Source organism: Panthera uncia, assembly GCF_023721935.1.
Source record: "Panthera uncia isolate 11264 chromosome B2 unlocalized genomic scaffold, Puncia_PCG_1.0 HiC_scaffold_24, whole genome shotgun sequence".
NCBI classification, from domain to species: Eukaryota; Metazoa; Chordata; class Mammalia; order Carnivora; family Felidae; genus Panthera; species Panthera uncia.
Window position 1 is genome coordinate 82,110,480 of NW_026057580.1, and position 17,051 is coordinate 82,127,530.

The following is a 17,051-nucleotide window of genomic DNA, read 5'->3' on the forward strand; positions in this document are numbered from 1 at the left end:
GATCCTTCTGCCAGAGGTTAGATATTACCTGGCTGTGACCATGAGCCTAGCGGCCAGCCACAGCAAGAATAGCCTCCAGCCATTCCATTTAGAATTGATGTGACTTTTGGCACTTATTTTACCACTCTGAGTTTGCTTTTTGTTTTTGGTTTTCAATCTACACAGTAGGGATATAACAATTCTTTTGTGTGCATCATGTGACTGATTTGTAGTATTCCAATTTGGAATAACTCCTTAAGAACTATTCCAGCTGCAGAACTCCCAGTAGAAGGAGCCAAGGCTTTTATTGCAAAAGCATAATTCAGCATCTCTGCCTAATCCTGCTTTCCTTATCTCTCAAGTGTGTTGCTGCCAAGGGCACTTCCCAACACACCTACCGTACCTAAATCTCAGAGTTTCAGAGTCCGTTTCCAAGGAACCCAAACTATGACATACTTATTCCACACACATGGAGGAAATGTCTGTATCATAGAGGCTTGTGATGCTAAGTATACCTTTTAGAGGTCATCAAAACCAGAATGAACAACAAGAAACCCTTGGTGGTCCAGTTTCTAGCTCCTTTAACTCTTTCTGCTAAGGAATCTAACGAAAGCAACTTAATATATGATAGTGTCTGCTATCAATTGGTGGACCTCACTTCCAGAAGCAATTGTAGTGTTTACTCTTTTCTCTAGATTTGCTTACCTATCTTGTATCACTGGTTCTTGCTTTATCTTCCAAGTATGCAAACCACGTTTGTGATAGGATCTTGGTGTATCCTCAGAACTGACTCCCTGTCAATCTTCTGCAATTGCATGCTCAGCTCTGGCAACACTTGCTCTGACTTTATTTCTTATTCAAGCTCTGGATGCCACAATCAATCCCATTTCATTGTTGTCTCAGTCCTCAACCAAAGACCAGAGAGCTTGCTACCGAACACAGAGAATGAGAAGACTTCAAAACTGATTTCAATAGGCTCAGGAACAAGTGCCTCAAACACTGAGTATGAAAGCTATTTTTCAAAAGAACACCAAAGAACCCCCTAGTGGCATATAAAACCCTCTATCTGGAAATGGACCCTTTAGGACTTTATTTAACCCAGGGCATTATCTCCTCCCATTTTACTGCTAATTTATGTCTACTCTCTTTGGAATCTGGCTCTATCAGCTACAAGAAAATTATGGAAATGTTTCAGAGGTGTTACTAATATTCACCTTCACCATCATTTCGACATTCCTAAAGATTCCAAGTGCCTTGGTCAATAGGTGATAGTAGATGGTGACCATTCAGACACCCTCTGCCACAGCTGCTGACTGTGCTATAGGCTAGCCATGGTTTTCCAGGTAAAAGTGAAAGCCACGTGCAAAGATGAAGAAATGCCCCTTGACAGTGCTCACCTTGGCAATATAGGGCCTTAGAAGCCCATGTGTTGCCAAATGAGCTCTCAAATTGTGGGGTTCAATAACAGCACAGACAGAACACTAGTAGATTCAACTTGTTTTTTAAAGGCTTTAGAATATATAAACTCTTAAATAAATGCCGCTATGGTATGATCTTCATTTTTGAAGTGCCTGTGTGAACACTGGCTTGTTTTTCCTTCTGTTCTTGCCACACCAAAAAGGGAGTTGTCCTGCTGAACTCACTTCATGACTGAGTCAGATCCATCCAAGAAGCAATACTTTCAACAATGTCGTGGTGGTTATAAATGTCTTATTGCATGTTTTCCCTCATAACTTTAAACAAAGAAATTCCAATGTTTGTAGCTTGGCTTTTTTTTTTCTTCTGACTTCAATTAGTCCCTCCTTCTCCCTCCCACCCTATCTCTCTGTCTCTGTCTCTCTCTCTTACTCTCTCTCAACAAATTTCTTAGGAAGTCAAGATTTTTTATTATTTCTAGTTGGCAACAAAAGAAACCCAAGTGTATTTGAATGTATAAGATATAACTGTTTATGGTGTATATAGGTCATGGCACCCTTTCAACTAAAGTAAATACTTTCTTCCTTTTTATATTGCTTGTTCTCCTAATTCCTCAGTGTTACATGATATTAACATCAAACACAAAACAACCGCTTGAGTATAGTTTGAAGAGGACTAAGGAGTCCATTACTACTGTGTTTAAAATCACCTCATGATCAAGAATCAAAACTGGCATATGATAAATTGAGCTAAGGGAGGTTTAATATAAATTTGCATCTGACTCTTGTAACTAGAGAGAGATTAATTTAAAATGAACATACCTGAAAGCTTCAATTATATTTTGCTTCTAGTTTGGTCAGAAATTGGTATGAAACTTTTCCTTGATTCCTCTCCAAATCCTCTGTCTATAATTCATGAAGTATTAAAAATTAGATAAAAATTATGTAGTCCTAACTCTGATAAATGTGAATTGATTGCATTTACAAGATTATATTTTCTACTCCTGCTAATATCTTAGGTCACATCAATATTTTTAAATAATATACATTGTATTGTTGAATGGAATTTTGTGCCCTTCATTATTTTTAATTAGGAAAAAAAATAGAAAGAAAAAGTTTGAAATAATCTTTATCGTCCCAACCACTCTTATAGTTAATTACATGTTTATAATTATAGGAAAATATTCTTAGAAACCAACTTGGGTCAACCTTGGGGAGTTCTAGAAACATTTCACAACTTTTTGAAATGGAAATAATAATTAATTTACAGTAAATGTTTTTTTTTTCCTCATGCCTGTTTTTAAAGTAGTTCACTGAGGGCAGAGCTATAGGAAAAAAAAAAGGTAAGAAATTTAAAATAGCTCACAGTGGTACTTTAAAACATTTTTTAAAATATTGCTTGTAGCTAGAATTCAGTGTTGTTTAATTCTGTATCTAGAATATAAGCCAGCAGCATGGTGCCTAAGAGAGGCAATGCGGTATATCAGAAAGAGCAATAGAGTAGGAGTCAGGGACATGTGGACAGGACAAGGGGCCTGTGCCATGAACAAGTCATGAAAACTAGTTAAGTCACTTAACCTACCTGGACCTTGCTTCCCTGAGGTCTCCTCCTGCTCCAACATTCTGCAATTCCTTATTTCCTGGACAAAGCTTACTGAGTGCCTACTAAAGGCAAATTTCCTTTGAAGAGATCATTTGCTACATTGCCCTTGTTTCATATGGTGTCAATGCCAAATATTACACTTCACTTTTCACAGCATCTCCTTGAATTCTCTATTTTGAGGGACAGATCAAGCATCACCCAGCTCAATTTTGAACAAGTAAAGTGAGCCACAGTGACTCGTCCGGCACCAGCACAACTAGTTCAAGAATTCAGGTCTCCAGAGTCCAACAAAATAACCTCTTGAGCACTCTGCACAAATACAACTACCTGGCTATATTACTGCTCTCTTGTTTCTTTCCTGTAATAGCTTGCATCAGCTGTCCACGTGTTTTAGGAGAGCTGCTGACAGTTATTTGCACAGGACTTGAAATCTGGGCTGTGGCTTGATCCTGGCCTCTCCTCCAACATCCCAAGTGACCTTGGGCTAGTGATCTACCCATGAAATAAAGATCTACACCTCTGAGGATACTCTTGGCATTAGGCTGTATTATTGCCTGGGTATGTTATGAGGGAAAATGTTTGTGGAGTCCTTGAACTCATGAGGGAAAGGGAAATAAAAACAGTAAACTTCGTAAATAGGCTCTTACCAAAGTTTTTTCAAAAGAAAAAGTGAGGTTTCCAATCCTTGCTTTCTCAAAGCCATTTTTGACCAAAGTCTCTTGGTTGTCAAGGATACAGTAAGGTCATTAAGACCGTCATCATGCTTATTTCCATATTATATTCCCTAAATGGCAGAGCTAGTGAGAGATTCCTGGAGATGTTATAGGGAAGAGAATCATAGGAGATTTGCAAATGCTTATGGAGGTACTAAAATATTTCGTGTGCTTTTCATATATTGAAATTTTCAAAAAAATCTAACTTTTGCTGCAGCAAAAGATTTCAACAGGAAAATTGTCTAGCATCTAAGTTCAAGCTTAAGATTTATTCCCCAGAACTCAACTTCTACTTTCAGCTTATTTCAATCATATTCTTTTTATGCCCCCTTCCTCAACCCCAAGTGGGGAAACTGATCAAAAGCATTCTGCACATACCACCAAGCCCACAGATTCAGCCTCCCAGCTGCAGTACTAACCTCACAAATTCACAGACCATCTCCAGTTTCCACAAGTGGAACAGCTTTCTGGACTAAAAGAACACCCTAGACACACCCACTATCCTCAGCTTGCCTGACTTTCACATCTCTGTCTTATAATCACTGTCACCATTTTTCTGTTGAATCAGACTATTAGATAAAAAAGAGTTCTGTTTAATAGAAAGACTTTACTTCCATACTCTTCTGTCTCACTCTCCATATCACAATTTCATCTCCATATTCAATACTGCTTTACATTAGTTGCCCAATTTCTCTGTCAAGGTCCTGACAGTGATGAGGTGGTAGAGAACATCATTAGGTTTTCACTTGGAAAATAAATTGGCTTTACGTAGTCTGTGTGTGAAGAGTTTGGCAGATGAAAATTCAGAAATGCTGCCAATAAGGCAAATGTTTAATCTTGGAGAAAGCTCTTTACACGAATGCAGTTGACGTAGAGGAAAGGAAACCGCAAAACAACAGGGCAATAACATTAAAGACTGGTTTACACACACCAAAAGAAAAGGAAATTCAGAGCTGACTTCCACATCCCTTCTTATAATTTATCACAACAGGATGAAATATGCAGATGGTGTTTCCTCTGTGAAACTGGAAAAAGAGCAGAAATTCCTAAATCAGATTAACACAAATGTAGTAAAATGTCTGGTTATTCTTTGCACCTTCATATTTATCTTCTATTTAAGGTTCTCATAATACTTTGCAACAATTAGTCTTCCTACTTCACAGCTGGGAAAAGTAAGATCCCAGGCAATAAAGTAATTCCTTCAAACACACTGAAAATCAGAGCCACAAATTGAATTGCCACTTTATTTTCTTCACAAACTGTTATAAAGGTTGCTTTCTGGATAGCATGCTTTTCTCAGAAAGAAATTGGCTTTTATGTTAAAGCAATCAGTCAAATAAATCTATAAAATAGACTATTCTAACGGTACTCTAACAATATATGTTTTAAACTAAATTTTTCTCCTATGCAATAATTTGAAAATTATGTGATGACACTTCTTTCCTTTTACCAACTCACCTTCTAGCTCCAATGAATCAATAAATTTACAAAGCATAATCATGTCTATATTCTGAGAAAGATATTTTATTCTTTTTTAGTGAGACTTAAAAAATCATAAGACATTGCCCTAAATCCCTAATATAGAAAAATAGCTTAAATACTCCAGATAAAATTCATACCTATTTAAACAAGGTATGTTCATGTATGTACGTGTTGGGAGTTTCATTTGATTTGTTCTAAGTAATGTTTAAATTTCTACCTTGATAAATTGTGAGAGCATTTCCCCCATCTACCCCAAGATCCTCTCTGTCCCTTTCTCTATTCTCTGGTGTGTCATCACCAGAACCTGAATGTTTTGAACCAGCCCACCAGAAAGTTATACTCATAGAAACTACACTGAAGTCAGAATTTCCAGGATCCAAGTCTAGCTCGGAGAGATTTATCCACAGGGGCTAGATGCAGCCCAGCTAGAAGGGAATTTGGGGAGAATCAAGGGGAGTATCAAGAGCCTACCCAAGAAACTGTGCCAAATCTGATCCAAAGGGACAAACAAGATCTCTAAAGAGTGAAAACAAAGCGAAATGAGGTCAAAAGGCAAGAGGGAGAAAAGGACAAGAAAGTATATAGATCAGGAGGCAAACCCTTCATATGGAACAGGGAAAGCCAGTGAAGAGGGGAGAATGAGGGTGAGAATATTGAAAAGATGCTAAAGTTCCCATGTTGGTGCAGCCAGATGACTGAATGTGGCACACACACACACACACACACACACACACCAAACAAAAAACAAGTAAAAATCAGTCATACAGAAGCCAATAATTTCAAAAAAATAATGTTAAAAGAAAGTCAGGTGATGGTCAATAAATGTTCACATGAAAAAAAAGTGGGGTTTTTTTGTTTATTAATTTTTTAGAGAGAGAGTGTATGTGTGTGAGTGGGAAAGGGGCAGAGGGAGACGGGACAGAGGAGGATCCAAATTAGGCTCTATGCTGACAGCAGAGAGCCCAATGAGGGGCTTGAACTCACAGACTGTGAGATCATGACCTTAGCCGAAGTCAGATGCTTAACTGACTGAGCCACCCAGGTGCTCCGAAAAAAGTTTGTTGTTGTTTTTTTTTTAATTATTGGTGATTCCTCAATGTAGAATAAAGGTAAAAGAGACATGTTTAAAATAAGAAGAAAACCAAGAGAGTTCACCACTAGCAGACATGCATCAAAAGAATTCTAATTCTTCAGGCAAAAGGAAAATAGTCCCAAGTGGAAAGATGATGATTCAAGTAGGAATAAAAACAATTTAAAAATTGTCTGCTGATTAACTTAAATGATTATTGACATGTAAAAGAATAATGGCAATGGTGGAGCTAAGCTCAAACCTCAGAAAAATATTGGATGCAGGGAACAGGAGAAAATTGAAGGAACTCTCAAGAAGGATGATAAAGAGAGATTCCCAGGGTGGGAGCTACACTGGAAGGAGAAAGCAGTTAGCTAAGATCAGAACAATGTGACTCATGACACAGGTCCAGGTGGAGGACTTTACAACATATTTCCTTTTCATATTTTCCTTTTCTGAGCCAGCCCAGACTTCGATCTGGACTTAGATTTTCCTAACAACCTACTGAGTAAATTTCTGCACTCCATTCCATGCTCCACAATCTAAATCAGCTAAAGACACTCAGTTCACTTCCCAGAAGTGTTCTGCTTGGATTTACTCCTGAGAGCTGGAGGTAAGCTTAGAAGCTTAGCAGCAATGGTTAGTTTAGAAGCAAAAAATAAAGAGCAACTTACTCTCCTCCTAAACATTTTTTTTTCTATTAAACATCTAGAACCTAGCCCACAAAACAGTCCTGCTTACTGGCCTGAAATGGAACACACAAGCAGTGAAAGAACTTGTAGAGAAAAACTATCAGGTGAGATTTCTGCTTATTTTGGCTTAGGTGAAGTAGAACAGGAAAAGTATGTCATTACAATATTCCAAATATGCTGTTCTTCAAAGCTGAGGCCTGCAGGAGAGGAGCTAGCTGAAGGGTGCAGGCAAAGGCTTACAAAACTGCCTAACTCAGCAATCAGTCAAGGTTCCTTCCAGAAAAGCAAATCATCCACAGCTTCTATTACATGACCCAAATCTCTCCTCTGGAGGGTTTTCCTCTTTTCCTTGTTAAGCACAGCAGTAGGCATCTTGTGCAGTGGTCACCACAATGGTCTCCAAGGCTTTTGCCAGAATGAAGATGGCTTCCTGGCCCTCGAGGGTCAGGTCAAGTCTGCCTCTACCATGGCCTTCATTCCTGCCAGAGGCCACCTGGAGAGATGAGCCCCCACACACTTACTGGGGCCTGGGGCTGTGCCTCTGCCTCCCCTCTTGGCCCCTCCCCCTCTGCGCTATCCACCTGGAGCATGCTGCACAGGGCCATGCTTTATTGGACTTTCTCATTGTCCACTCATGTTCATAATAAATGACCACTGGAAGCAGTCTGATGGCATGTCAAATAAATCACTTAGGCAAAAATTGCAAGTTCGCAAAAGCAAGAGACTATAAGGATATTGGTGAGCTTCGAAAAACCCATATCTGGATTATGTGCTTAAGAATAAAAATGAACACACCAAAAACCATAAAATACCTAGGAATAAACCTAACCAAAGAGGTGAAAAATCTATATACTGAAAATCATGGGAAAGCTTATGAAAGAAATTGAAGACACACACAGAAAAACGGAAAAACATTCCACGTCATGAATTGGAAGAACAAATATTGTGAAAATGTCGATACTTTCCAAAGCAATCTACATATTCAATGCAATCCCTTTCAAAATAACCAGCATTCTTCATAGAGCTAGAACAAACAATCCTAAAATTTGTAGCAACCAGAAAAGACCCCAAATAGCCAAAGCAATCCTGAAAAAGAAAACCAAAGCTGGAGGCATCACAATCCCAGACTTCAAGCTGTATTACAAAATTGTAATCATCAAGACAGTATGGTACTGGCACAAGAACAGACACTCAGATCAATGGAACAGAATAGAGAACCCAGAAATGGACCCACAAACGTATGGCCAACTAATCTTTGACAAAGCAGAAAAGAATATCCAATGGAATAAAGACAGTCTCTTCAGCAAATGGTGTTGGAAAAACTGGACAGTGACATGCAGAAGAATGAACCTAAACCATTTTCTTACACCATACACAAAAGTAAACTCAAATGGATAAAAGACCTAAATGTAAGACAAGAAGCCATCAAAATCCTAGAGGAGAAAACAGGCAACAACCTCTTTGACCTTGCTGCAGCCACTTTTTACTTCACATGTCTCCAGAGCCAAGGAAAACAAAAGCAAAAATGAACTATTGGGACCTTAAAAAGCTTCTACACAGCAAAGAAAACAATCAACAAAACTAAAAGCCAATTGACAGAATGGGAGAAGATATTTGCAAATGACATATCCTACAAAGGGTTAGTATCCAAAATCTACAAAGAACTTATCAAACTCAACACCCAAAAAACAAACAATCCAATGAAGAAATGGGCAAAAGACATGAATAGACACTTTCCAAAGAAGACATCCAGATGGCTAACAGAGACATGAAAAAATTCTCAACATCACTCATCATCAGGGAAATGCAAATCAAAACCACATTGAGATACTACTTCACACCGGTCAGACTGGCTAAAATGAAGAACTCAGGCAACAACAGATGTTGGCGAGGATGCGGAGAAAGGGGAACCCTTTTGCACTGCTAGTGGGAATGCAAACTGGTGCAAAGCACTCGAAAATAGTATGGAGGTACCTCAAAAAATTAAAAATAGAACTACCCTACAACCCAGAAATTACACTTCTAGGTATTTATCCAAAGGATATACGAGTGCTCATTCAAGGAGGCACTCAATGTTTATATCACCTCAATGTTTATAGCAGCACTATCAACAATAACCAAAGTATGGGAAGAGCCAAATCGACTGATGAATGGATAAAGAAGATGTGGTATATATACATACATACACACACACACACACACACACACACACACACACACACATTACTCAGCAATCAAAAAAAAATGAAATCTTTCCATTTGCAACAATGTGGATGGAACTGGAGTGTATTATGCTAATTGAAATAAATTAGTCAGAGAAAGACAAATATATGATTTCACTCATATGTGGAATTTAAGATACAAAACTGATGTATATAAGGGAAGGGAAGTAAAACTAATATAAAAACAGAGAAGGAGACAAACCATAAGAGACTATTAAATACAGAGAACAAACTGAGGGTTGCTGGCAGGGTGTTGGGGGGGGATGGGCTAAATGGGCAAAGGGCATTAAGGAGGACACTTGCTGGGATGAGCACTGGGTATTACATGTAAGTGATGAATCACTGAATTCTATTCCTGAAATCATTATTACACTATATGTTAACTAACTTGGGTATAAATAAATAAATAAATAAATAAATAAATAAAAGAGCATAAATTATACAATTGGAGAGTATAAATTACAGCTATGAGCCTTGCATGAAATGTGTAACTGAGTTTAGTTTAAATCCACACCTCTAGGGAAAGAGGCCATTTAACTTATAGAATGGGAAAAGGCATTGAGCATCTTTTCATGTGCCTGTTGGCCATCTGGATGTCTTCTTTAGAGAAGTGTCTATTCATGTTTTCTGCCCATTTCTTCACTGGATTATTTGTTTTTCGGGTGTGGAGTTTGGTGAGCTCTTTATAGATTTTGGATACTAGCCCTTTTCCAATATGTCATTTGCAAATATCTTTTCCCATTCCATCGGTTGATGAATGGATAAAGAAATTGTGGTTTATATACACAATGGAGTACTACGTGGCAATGAGAAAGAATGAAATATGGCCCTTTGTAGCAACATGGATGGAACTGGAGAGTGTTATGCTAAGTGAAATAAGTCATACAGAGAAAGACAGATACCATATGGTTTCACTCTTATGTGGATCCTGAGAAACTTAACAGAAACCCATGGGGAGGGGAAGAAAAAAAAAAAAAAAAGAGGTTAGAGTGGGAGAGAGCCAAAGCATAAGAGACTGTTAAAAACTGAGAACAAACTGAGGGTTGATGGGGGGTGGGAGGGAGGGGAGGGTGGGTGATGGGTATTGAGGAGGGCACCTTTTGGGATGAGCACTGGGTGTTGTATGGAAACCGATTTGACAATAAACTTCATATATTGAAAAAAAAAAAAAAGAATGGGAAAAGACATACCCTCAGCCATACGCAGCCAATAACTGGAAAAAAAAAAAAAAGGAGGAAGGGGAAGGAAGGGTATTTGAGATTTAAATTGCTACAAATTTCAATGCATTTCATTGAAATCATAAATAATCAAAAACAAAGTAAATTTTAAGAAAGGATTCACAGCCATTCTAGGAAAAAAAATCAAAGTCAATACTATTTCAAACTTAATGCTACATCTATTTTTTAAATTTTTTTCCTCTTTTCCCAGTAAAAAAAGTTCTTCCCTAAGTTTGAGTTAGTTGGCTTTTGTTACCTCAAAAATTTTACTTTTTAATTTCTGTTGAAGACAAACAAACAAAAAAGATACCATTAACTCAGGTTAACAGGTGAAAATGTTTTTTAAGATTCAAATCTTTCTTGACATAATATGGCTGGACTGCAAGAACTAATTGATACCTTGATTACTTTTCTATTACATTTCATTATTTTGACATAGGTTAGTCTGAATTTCATCTTTTGGCTAATGTTTTAAAAATTCCAATTTTTCATTAGGAGCATAAAATTCGTTATCATCATTTAGCCATATTTCTTCCCCATGACATTTCTGCTTACGATTTTTTAATACTGACATATGAAATATTTCGTCTCAGGAAAACTACACAATAATTCTTAATCTATCTCTTTATACTGAAAAAGAACATGTTATAGAATTAGTAATAAGGCTATATATTACTTTATATTAAATATAAATATAAATATAAATATACTTTAAAAATATTTCCCCACTGCTACTGGGCTCTAATAGAGATGAATGTCTGATTGTGAGTCAAGAGACTTTCAATTCTAATCCTGCCTCTACCAATAATAACTGGTAGCTCTATTGACTTTGGAAAGTCATTTAATCTTTGTATATCTCAGTTTTTTCTCATCTGTAAGAAGGCTAGATAAGGACTAAGGTGGGCTCCATGTCTAAAATTATATGAGTCCATATATAGTTGTTTTATCAGGAATGTTTTGATGTATTCCTAATCTGAATCTGTACAATTATAAATATATATGCCCCTAACAACACAGCCCAAAATACCCGGAGCAAAAACTATCAGTACTAATGGGATAAATTCAACAATAATAGTTGTAGCCTTCATTATTCCACTTTCCAAAAAATATAGAACAACTTGACAGAAGATCAGCCAGGAAATAGAAGGCTTAAACAACCTTATAGACCAACTAGATATAACATATTTAGAAAAACACCATCTAACAATAGCAGAATATACATTCTTCTCAAACGCAGATGCAACATTCTCCAGGACAGGCCATGTATTAAGCCATAAAACAAATCTCAATAAATGTAAAAGGATTGAAATCATACAAAATATGTTCTCTGGCCATAAGGAAGTAAATTAGAAATCAGTAACAAAAATAAATTCAACAAATTTATAAATACGTGGAAATTATATGTGGAAAATATGTGGTAATTACAGCATAGTACCGATCCTTTTCAAAATCTCCGTGACCTTTTTTTGCAGAAGTTGACAAGATGAAACTCATAATAACCAAACAATCTTGAAAAAGTGTAACAAAGTTGGAGGACTCACACTTTCCGGTTACAAAGCTATGAACCCACCACAAAGCTACAGTAATGAAAACTTTGTGGTATTGGCATAGAGATAAGCATATGCATCAGTAGAATAGAATAAAGAGCCCATAAATGAACCTACATTTTACGTTCAATTGATTTTGACAAGGGTACCAGCATCATTCAATGGAGTTTTCTAACAAATGGTACTGGGACAACTGGATATCCTCATTTAAAAGAAAGAAATTGGACCCCTTTCTCACACCGTATACAAAAATTAACTCAAAATAGATCAAAGGTCCAAATGTAAGAGCTAAATCTATCAAACTTTTAAAAGAAAATGGGGGACTAAATCTTCATATCCTTGGATTAAGCAATAGTTTCCTAGACATGACAGCAAAAGCACAAGTAACCAATGAAAAAAAAATAAACAAACCAGATTTCATCAAAATTTAGAAATTTTTGCTTCAGAAGACCTATCAAAAAGCAAAAAGATAAACCACAAGATGGGAGAAAATGTTTACAAATCATATATATGAAAATGATCCATTTTCTAAAATATATAAAGAACTCTTACCACTCAACAATACAAGAAAACCCAATTAATAAATAAGCAGAGGATTTGAATAGACATTTCTCCAAAGAATATATACAAATGACTAATAAGCACATGAGCAAATTCTCAATATCCTTAGTCACCAGAGAAATGCAAATCAAGACTACCATGAGATAATACTTCACAATCACTAGATGGTTATAATAAAAAAATTGATAATAATAAATGCTGATGAGGATGTGGAGAAATTGGAACCCTCATACACTGGTGGTGGGAATGCAAAATAGTGCAGCCACTTTAGAAAACTATTTTAGCAGTTCCTCAAAAAATTAAACATAGGGGTGTCATATGACTCTGCAGTTCTACTCCTAGGCATATATACCCAAGAGAACTAAAAACGTATGTTGACACAAAAACATGTACATGAATGTCCATTACAGTATTACTTATAGTAGCCAAAAAGTGAAAACAACACAAATGTCCATCAACTGATGGAAGGTTAAACAAAATGTGATATATCCATACAATGGATATATTATTCAGTCATAAAAAAAAAAAAAGAATGAAGTACTTATGCATGCTGTAACATGGATGAACGTTGAAAGACGCCAGTCACAAAGGGTCATAGACTGTATAATTCCACTTATATGAAAGTCCAGAACCGACAAATCCGTAGTGACAGAAAGTAGATAGTGGTTGCTTAGGGCTGGGTGAGGACAGAAAATGGGGGATAACTGCTAATGGATTATCTGTCTATATAATGTCTGAAGACATTAGCTGCTAATGTCTTTGGGGATAATGAAAACGTCCTGGAATTAGATAGTGATAATAGTTGCACAACCCTCTGAATACATATAAACCATTGCATTGTACACCTTAAGAAGGTGAATTTCATGATATAAGAATTAAACTTCAATTTAAAAAAATCCAAATCTGCCAAATAACAAGTTGTTTTAAAGTACACTGTATTCTGGGGTATACTTTGCTGTGTTACATGCAGAGTGAGGGTAAAGTGAAAAAAGGACAGGGGAGGTATATTGCTAGAAAACAAACAACGTTAATATTTTATTCCTTCAGGCAGAAAGTTTTCATCCAGCCGTGACAAAGAGGTTAGTGACTATATCCAGAACTGACATAGACTGTGAAAAATGAAGGGCCTAGTGCTTAGATATGCTTTCCATGGTTTTAAGACCAGGAAATGCAAGGTGTTTCAATTCCTAGACCACACTTTTTTTTTTATTATTAAGCAAACAAAAGTCATGGGATAGTTATATTTAATTTAAAATCTGTGTCCCTCCTCAATCAGCTCCTTTAGCCAAAGACACACTGTGACATTTTCCCCCTGTCCTATTTAGCATGTCTTTTTAAGCTGAGAAAAAAAGCATGTCACAAAAAAAGAGAAAGTTAAAAAAGACTTTGTATTCGAAAAGTGTCTACTTTGATTTAAAAAAATAAAATAAAATTTCCAACAGCTTTGTACGTTTACTGTAAAGAAAATACATGCCATTTCAGGATAGTAGTTACCTCCAGAAAGAAAGGGAGAAAGAGACAACGGCAGGGGTTAGGGGGAACTACCTTTAACACTGCACTTTTATAAAGACAGAGAGACATAAAACAAATTATTTGCCTTTGTTTAATTTTAGTGATAGCTATATGGGCATCTGTTATTTCAGTTTTTGAACTTCTTATGTTTGAAATATTTCAAAATTTAAAAGCTATGTTTAAATTATTTGACATTAAATATATATATTCATCACAATTATAATATTTTCTCATCATGAACACATTTTATGCTTTTTAAAATTTAATATAATTTTTTATTTTATTTTATATTTTCCTCATGACAAGAGTACTCTTTAATCCCATCCTCCATTTCCCCCATCCCCCACCCACTTCCCCCATCCCCCCACCCACTTCCCGTCTGGTACCTATCAGTCTGTTCTCTATAGTTAAGCGTCTGTTTCTTGATTTGTCTCTCTCTTTTTTCCCCCCTTTCTTCATTTGTTTTGTTTCTTAAATTCGACATAAGAGTGAGATCATATGGTATTTGTCTTTCTCTGACTGACTTTTTTCGCTTAGCATTAAACTCTACTAGCTCTATCCATGTTGTTAAAAATGGCAAGATTTCATTCCTTTTATGGCTGAATATTCTGATATATATAATTATATAATATACATATTATATAATTATATATAATATAAAACCTCTTTTATAACCAATTCAACTATCAGTGGACACTTGGGCTGCTTTCATAGTTTGGCTATTGTAAATAGTGCTGTAATAAATATAAGGGTGCATGTATTCCTTTGAATTTGTGTTTTTGTACTTTTGTGTAAATACCCAGTTGTGTAATTCCTGGATCATAGAATAATTCTACATTTAATTTTTTAGGGAATACCTATTTTAATTTTCCACAGTGGCTGCACTAGTTTGCATTCCCACCAACAATGCAAGAGTGTTTCTTTTTCTCCACATCCTTGTCAACACTTGTTGTTTCCTGAGCTTTTTATTTTAGCCATTCTGACAAATGTGAGGTGTTATCTCATTGTAGTTTTGATTTGCGTTGCCCTGATGATGAGTGGTGTTGAGCATTTTCTCACATATCTGTTGACCATCTGGATGTCTTCTTTGGGGAAATGTCTGTTCATGTCTTCTGACCACTTTTTAATTGGATTGTTTGTTTTTTGGGTATTGAGTTGTATCAGTTCTTTATATATCTTGGAAACTGACCCTTTATCAGATATGTCATTTGTAATTATCCTCTCTCATTCAGTAGATTGCCTTTTAGTTTTGTTGATTGTTTTCTTCATTGTGCAGAAACTTTTTATTTTGATGTAACAGAATATTATGAAAATCTGTATGCCAACAAATCGGACAACTTAAAAGAAACGCATAAATACCTAGAAAGAAATAATCCACCAAAACTAAAGCAGGAAGAAATAGAAAACTTGAACAGACCAATTACCGGCAATGAAATTAAATCAGGAATAAAAAACCTTCCAAAAAACAAAAGTCCAGGACCAAACAGATTGCTTCACAAATGAATTCTACCAAACATTTAAAGAAGAGTTAATATGCATTCTTCTCAAATTATTCCAAAAAATACAAGAGGAAGGAAAACTTCCAAATTCACTCTATGAGGCCAGTATACCAAAAGGGGTATACTGAGATGAAGACACCACAAAGGGGGGCCTGGGTGGCTCAGTCAGTTATGCATCCGACTTCGGCTCAGGTCATGATCTCACATTTCATGAGTTCAAGCCCCACATCAGGCTCTATGCTGACAGCTCAGAGCCTGGAGCCTGCTTCGGATTCTGTGTCTCCCTCTCTCTTTGCCCCTCCCCAACTTACGTTCTGTCTCTCTCTCTCTCTCTCTGTCTCTCAAAAATAAATAAATATTTTTTAAAAATTTTAAAAAGACACCACAAACAAAGAGAGCCATAGGCCAACATCTCTCATGAATAAAGATGCAAAAATCCTCAACAAAATAATAGCAAACCAAATCCAAAATATATTTAAAAAATCATACACCATAACCCCAAATAGCCGAAGCAATCTTGAAAAAGAAAACCAAAGCAGGAGGCATCACAATCCCAGACCTCAAGCTGTACTACAAAGCTGTAATCATCAAGACAGTATGGTACTAGCACAAGAACAGACACTCAGATCAATGGAACAGAATAGAGAACCCAGAAATGGACCCACAAACGTATGGCCAACTAATCTTTGACAAAGCAGAAAAGAATATCCAATGGAATAAAGACAGTCTCTTCAGCAAGTGGTCCTGGGAAAACTGGACAGTGACATGCAGAAGAATGAACCTGGACCACATTCTTACACCATTCACAAAAATAAACTCAAAATGGATGAAAGATCTAAATGTAAGACAGGAAGCCATCAAAATCCTCAAGGAGAAAGCAGGCAAAAACCTCTTTGATCTTGGCTGCAGCAACTTCTTACTCAACATGTTTCTGGAGGCAAGGGAAACAAAAGCAAAAATGAACTACTGGGACCACATCAAAATAAAAAGCTTCTGCACAGCGAAGGAAACAATCAACAAAACTAAAAGGCAACGGACAGAATGGGAGAAGATATTTGCAAATGACATATCATACAAAGGGTTAGTATCCAAAATCTACAATGAACTTATCAAACTCAACACCCAAAAAACAAACAATCCAGTGAAGAAATGGGCAAAAGACATGAATAGACACTTCTCCAAAGAAGACATCCAGATGGCCAACCGACACATGAAAAAATGCTCAACATCACTCATCATCAGGGAAATGCAAATCAAAACCACAAGGAGATACCACGTCACACCTGTCAGAATGGCTAACACTAACAACTCAGGCAACAACAGATGTTGGTGAGGATGTGGAGAAAGTGGATCTGTTTTGCATTGTTGGTGGGAATGCAAGCTGGTGCAGCCACTCTGGAAAACAGTATGGAGGTTCCTCAAAAAACTAAAAATAGAACTACCCTAGGACCTAGCAATTGCATTACTAGGTATTTATCCAAGGGATACAGGTGTGCTGTTCCTAAGTGACACATACACCCCCATGTTTATAGCAGCACTA

General features: G+C 36.6%; 1 long non-coding RNA gene across 1 annotated transcript in view; it reads right to left on the reverse strand.

Moving 5' to 3' along the window:
- LOC125938891 (uncharacterized) overlaps positions 1-17,051 on the reverse strand; it is a 132,600-nt gene that overhangs the window by 62,930 nt on the left and 52,619 nt on the right. The gene's annotated exons all lie outside the window — the stretch shown is intronic.